Source organism: Embiotoca jacksoni, unplaced genomic scaffold, assembly GCF_022577435.1.
Source record: "Embiotoca jacksoni isolate LCO1_2020_lvr unplaced genomic scaffold, fEmbJac1.0.p SCAF_75, whole genome shotgun sequence".
Lineage (NCBI taxonomy): Eukaryota > Metazoa > Chordata > Actinopteri > Embiotocidae > Embiotoca > Embiotoca jacksoni.
The window spans coordinates 1,066,627-1,072,263 of NW_027185431.1; the positions used below are offsets into that span (position 1 = coordinate 1,066,627).

General features: G+C 40.0%; 1 protein-coding gene across 1 annotated transcript in view; it reads left to right on the forward strand.

Annotated features, from left to right (window-relative positions):
* Nucleotides 1-5,048, forward strand: part of rreb1a (ras responsive element binding protein 1a) — a 12,392-nt gene extending 7,344 nt beyond the window's left edge. Inside the window, 1 exon segment of the mRNA XM_069177567.1 lies at nt 1-5,048. This exon segment is cut by the window's left edge and continues 273 nt beyond it. The gene's annotated coding sequence lies outside the window, so the exon portion shown is untranslated.
* The last annotated feature ends 589 nt before the right edge of the window (nt 5,049-5,637 follow it).

Below are 5,637 nucleotides of genomic sequence, written 5' to 3' on the forward strand. Positions count from 1 at the left end.
GAAAGACGAAAACCTCGTTTTCTTGAAGTGCCTTACTACTAGTCCGACTTCTAAGAGATGTTTTTTGCTATATCTTTATCTGCATTATTACGGAGGATGGGATCTAATTTTTATAGCTTTTTATGATGACAATGATTTACATTACTATTTTTTTTTGTGCGGGGAATCTATATTTCAGCAATAAAAAAATGAATAAAGTTCCGATTTATTATTGTTCTAGATTTGTTTGAGAAATGATGATCAACTTCGGAGATGCCGATAAAGCAGACAGAGAGATGGACCGTCGACATCTGCGTTAATTCTTGTATTTAAATCACAGCCCGCACGAGACCGAACAAATCCCAGTTTTTAAGATTGAAAGCTTCGGATTTAAAGCGAACTTGTCGGGAGGTTGGAGGGAACTTGACTTGTCTTCTTTTCTGGGTTCGCCAGACACAGATGCTTTTTTTGTTGAACTTTCCGATGATCACCAGCCACCATCTCCGGTCTGACCGGCCGCCACTTCTGATATTATTTGTTTGAGGGGACAGAACTGAACTCGGAGGCCGTTCGGCTGGCGGTCGAAGTCGGAAGCTTTTTCGTAACTGGAAAAAAACCCGCAGAAGGACGTCGTCCGCACGAGAATATTCATGAACTTGTCAAAGTCTAAATTTCTGTGTGAAAAAAACAAGAACTCCTGAAAGGGCAGAAGAAAGTGTTTTGTGTTCTCCATGTTGTCTTGTTGTTTTGTTTTTTGTTTTTTTTGTTTCGAACCCGTCACACTATCGACTTTCATCCCTCAGACGCCCTGAGTTGGTTTTGCGTGTTAATAATTTCTCATTCATAATCATTCTCAGTTGATTCCATGTGTACAGTTCAACGTGACTCGTGATGTCTCGAGGATTTTTGTTTTGTTTTTCTGCATGTGTGCGATTATAAATTGACATTTCGGGTGTCGGGAGAGGAATACTTCTGTTGGGTTTGTTTTTTTTATAACTGAACAAATCAAAAGTTTTTGTTGTGTATTTGTGTGAATGTTGTGTGACTCCCGCCTGTCTCACCGTCGCCCCCTAGTGTTGTTTGTAGGGGTCACCACAGGGCCCTCAGAGTTCTAACTATCTCCGCTAATACCTGAACGCGGGTTCAGTTTACCTCAACTTCTGCTTTTAACTGCAACCAGTGAAACGAGACGAGCAGCTGCGAGCCTTTAAATCCTACGTCTTCCTACGCAGCGCTAGCAGGATTAATGCTTTGCTAGCCTGGTTTCCACTGTGGGCCAAATCAGAGCTAGCCAGGGCTAACTCATTCATGTAGCATTCATGGACTAGCGTGTATAAGTCATTACTGGCCCGGCTTGCCGAGGCTAACTCGGCATCGGCACAAAAATATAGAATACAAGTAGAAGGGCTAAGTAATTGCTATCCCGGTTTGTGCAACACGCCTTCAACCCTCACAAGGAAAACAGTGTTCATGAGCTCACTGCAGCTTCTAGCACAAGCTAGCTGTAGTTGTTAGCCTGTGTGGAAATTAACTGAAGCTTGCTAGCTGGAGAGGAAGCGTTAACTTGGTTAACTTCTCTGGTACGGTCGGTTATCCCGAGCTAGCGCTAGTCGTTAGCCTGAACCGTGCTTAGTGGATATTCAGAAGTATAAAAACACGTGCTAGCGAGGGATCACCGACCAAACCGGTCAAGCTAACCAAAGCTTGCGTTGTGTTGTTTATTTATTTTGGTCTGGTTATGATCAGTTAGCTCCAGCTAGCTTGCTAGTTTGCGTTAACCGGCCAGATCTGACGACATCAACACGTCGAGATCAGCTAACTGCATTTCTAGCTAGCAGCGGGCCTAGCTAGTTTCCTGACAGTATTATGAGTCGACCTGAGTCGACCCCGGACGAATATTTATCCCCGTTTGAGTTGTAACTGCTGTTCTCGTCTGTCCCGACACGAAGAAAAGCTAAAACAACAACTTTCTAATCACTATTTGAGGCGTACTTGTGTTGATTCTTCATCGCCGAGGTTACTTGTGTTGATTCTTCATCGCCGAGGTTACTTGTGTTGATTCTTCATCGCCGAGGTTACTGGACAACCGACAGACTCGGTTATGATTCTGGCTTTAGTGACAATCAGTTGTAATCAAATGTCAAAAAACATTAAAAAAAAAAAAAAAAAAGAAGAATTTACTAAAAACCTTCAGCTGCATCTCAGTGATTTCTAGATGGAAGGCGTGAGTAGGGACGGACGGACGGATGGACGGACGGACGGACGGACGGACGGACGAATGAATGAATGAATGAACGAACGAACGGAGGGATGAACGGAGGGATGTGGGTTTAGGTTTTGTGTTCTTGAACTGCACACGCAAACAAACAAGTCAAAGGGCTAAATTTTGACCTTAACCGGACGTTTCTATCCAAAAGGGCGTTGAGGGTTTTCTGAGCCCGACGTCGTGACCACCAGGGGGCGACGGGGAGCGCGACTGGGTTTTCTTTGTTTTTCCGTGCGAGGATGAATTTAGCTAATTTTTCTTCTTGTACATTTGTGTCTTTTTTTTTTTTTTATATATCAAGCAACCTCAAAAGCAAATCGAACCTCAGTGGCTCATAACGGAACTGTAAGGTGACGGCGGTCACTCACGTAGTCGGTGGAGGAAAACATCCATCAAATAAAGCCAGAAATGTTGAACAACCACAACTTCCGACTGTCTGACCGACCGTTCGTTGCCGTGAACTGGCACTAACAACTTCCAAAACTACTACTACTACTTTAGTACTACTAACGTTGGACTATTGCGACACAATCAAGAGAGAAAGGGGTCCGTTTCCTTCAGTCTGTCAAATAAAAAGATATTTAAGGTGAATTACGACAAAGGTTTTAAAAGCTCATTTTCCTTTTGAAGCCGTCTGTTCAGGATAAAATCAGTTTCTTCAAAACGTTCAGTTTTACTGATCCAACCGAAGTCTTTGTGGCAGAAAAGTTGACAACCAAACATTTAGATAACGAGCAAATATGTCAGTTGAAGTGTTTCTGAGTGTTTGAGGTATTTGACCTCTTCAGAAAACGACGAACATTCACGCCAGTCGGAAAACGTACCAACACGAGTCGGTCAAAATCTTTACAACAAAAGCTCTTCGAGCTAGCTCGCTAGCTTTCTGCTTTTCATCAGCTTGGTCAAAATGGCAAAAATAAGTTGACACAAGATGTTTTCTACCTTTTTGATTCCTTTTCTCAACTATTTGTATATTTTTATACCTTTGTGGGGAAGTTTATACAATAAAAATGAGGAAGATGCTACAGAGCTAATACGCTAATGGTCGACTTCGTGCGGACGGTGAACTGAATCAGCATTTTATTTTTCTAATTTGTCCAAAATTAAACAAAATATAAGAGTTGTGTTGATGAACTCGAGCTAATTTATGGAAATTATTTTTGTTCTGCAGCAGAAGCTCGCCATCGGAGAAACCTTCAGCAAAATCAACGCTAACGCTGGAAGTTTCTGTCTTTGGCAGAAACTTCCAGAATTAATAAGAATTACGTTAAATTTCTGCGTTATTTATTTAAATTTTCAGTTTCAGTGAAGGAGCTGTCCCTTTCTCTCTCTGAACTATTTCCTGGTTCGTTAGCTCTCTCTGTACACCTTCTCCTTCGGGAACGTGTGTGTGTGTGTGTGTGTGTGTGTGTGTGTGTGTGTGTGCGTGTTTGTGTGTGTGTGTGTGTGTGTGTATATATGTGTGTATGTGTGTGTGTGTGTTTGTGTGTGTGTGTGTGTGTATATATGTGTGTGTGTATATATATGTGTGTGTGTGTGTGTGTGTGTGTGTGTGCGCGCGCGCGCGCTCGGCCATATGAATACTGGACTTCCATTCGAATGCACATGGACTGTTTTTAAATGTATTTATTTGGAGCCCAGATGTGTGTGTGTGTGTGTGTGTGTGTGTGTGTGTGTGTGTGTGTGTGTGTGTGCGTGTGTGTGTTTTTGTGTTGTGTGTGTGTTTTTGTGTTGTGTGTGTGTGTGAGCTTAGTTTCTACAATGACTTGAGAAGAAGCCATGTATTAAAAATTATCACATTTATGCTGCAGAACTGTTTTGGTGAACTGATGGTTTGTGCCGTGGACTAACCGGCTTGCCGTAGCGCGGCGGCGGCCGAGCTGCGAATCGAACTGGCAATAAAAAAAAAATTAAAAAAATCCCTCTGAATCCAAAAAGCTTTATGTAGATCTCCTGTATATGAGTTGAGAACAGACTGTGGGTCTATTGGTTCTATTGTTGTTTATTTGTAGTTTGGCTGAGAAATGTTTTTTTTTGTCGTGTTTATTTTTTTTTCTCCATGACATATAAATGCGTATAAAACTGTGAAAATCCATTGTGTTCAGTTAAAGGGTGAGTTTTAGGTTAGGTTTTTTTTTTTTTGCATGGTAATCTAATTTGTTCAATTATGGATGATTTTCTTTCTTTCTCCATCAATTCTACACACATATATATATATGAATATAAAATATATATAATCTCGCTCTCAGGGTCTTTCACAAATCCATTATTCAAAATACTTCATGTTCTTATTTCCTGAGTTGCAACTTGTCCTGATGACTTTTTGTCTTTTTTTTCGATACTGATTCAGAACTGTCAATCACTACATTTAGCACTTGACTGTGAACTCGTCATCGCCTAACAGAGAAGATGTGGTCTAAAATTTTGGTGATTTAAAGCCAGAAAATTCTTGTTTTTGGTTCTGTTCTCACTCTGGGTTTTGCTTTAAAACCTTTTCGGCTTTGTTTATGAGTTTTTTACCCTCTTGTGTGACTTTGTGTCCCGGTCCGAGGTCAAAGGGAACGTCGGAGAGGAGATTGAAAAACACGAACATGCTGGACCTCAATCAGTAAAAGCATTAACACACAATTTCTTTTCTTTTTTTTTAATTTCGTGGTCGTTTCTGTCGTCTGTCCTTCGCTCCCCCTGCTGTTAGTAAAACACGACAGTGTTTCACAAAGTCAAGAGATGTAAACCTGTTCTGTATTCAACCCAATAAGACAAAGCAATAAAGATTATATTAAGGAAAGGTGTGTGAATCAAACGCTGATCCTGGACTTGTCTTTTCTATTTTTATTCTCGAATGTCAACTTCCCTCTGTAGCAATTATTCCATTAATTTCAGAGGTTATAGTTTACAGTTATTGTTAAATGTTTATTTAGTTTACTGGAAAGAAAACAAATCCTGGCACTAATTATTGGGCAAATAAAGCAATTGGCTGAATTTGATCAAGTTAAACCCAAAGAAATTTTGTTTATATTTTAATTTCTTGTGGAAGACTTTATCTTGTAAGTTTGACACTAATACTGGTATTTAATTAATATTCATTAATTTGAAGGGTATTGTTAAACACTCAGTTCTTCCTTTAATTTATTGCCAAATTACGTAATATTTTCCAGAAAGTAATTGTTGTAATTGCAAAGTTTTGATTTTGAGTGATTAGGTCACAAAAAAGTATTATTATTATTTATTGAATGAAACACCCCACCACCACAAAAAAATATCAAAATATAGTTATATTAAAAATCGGTACTTCAGCTTTTAGTTTCAAATTTGAGATTTGGACTATTTTGTCATGATAACAATCCTGATGGGGTTGTGTAGCAGCGCCCCCTGCTGTGTGGACGCCGCCT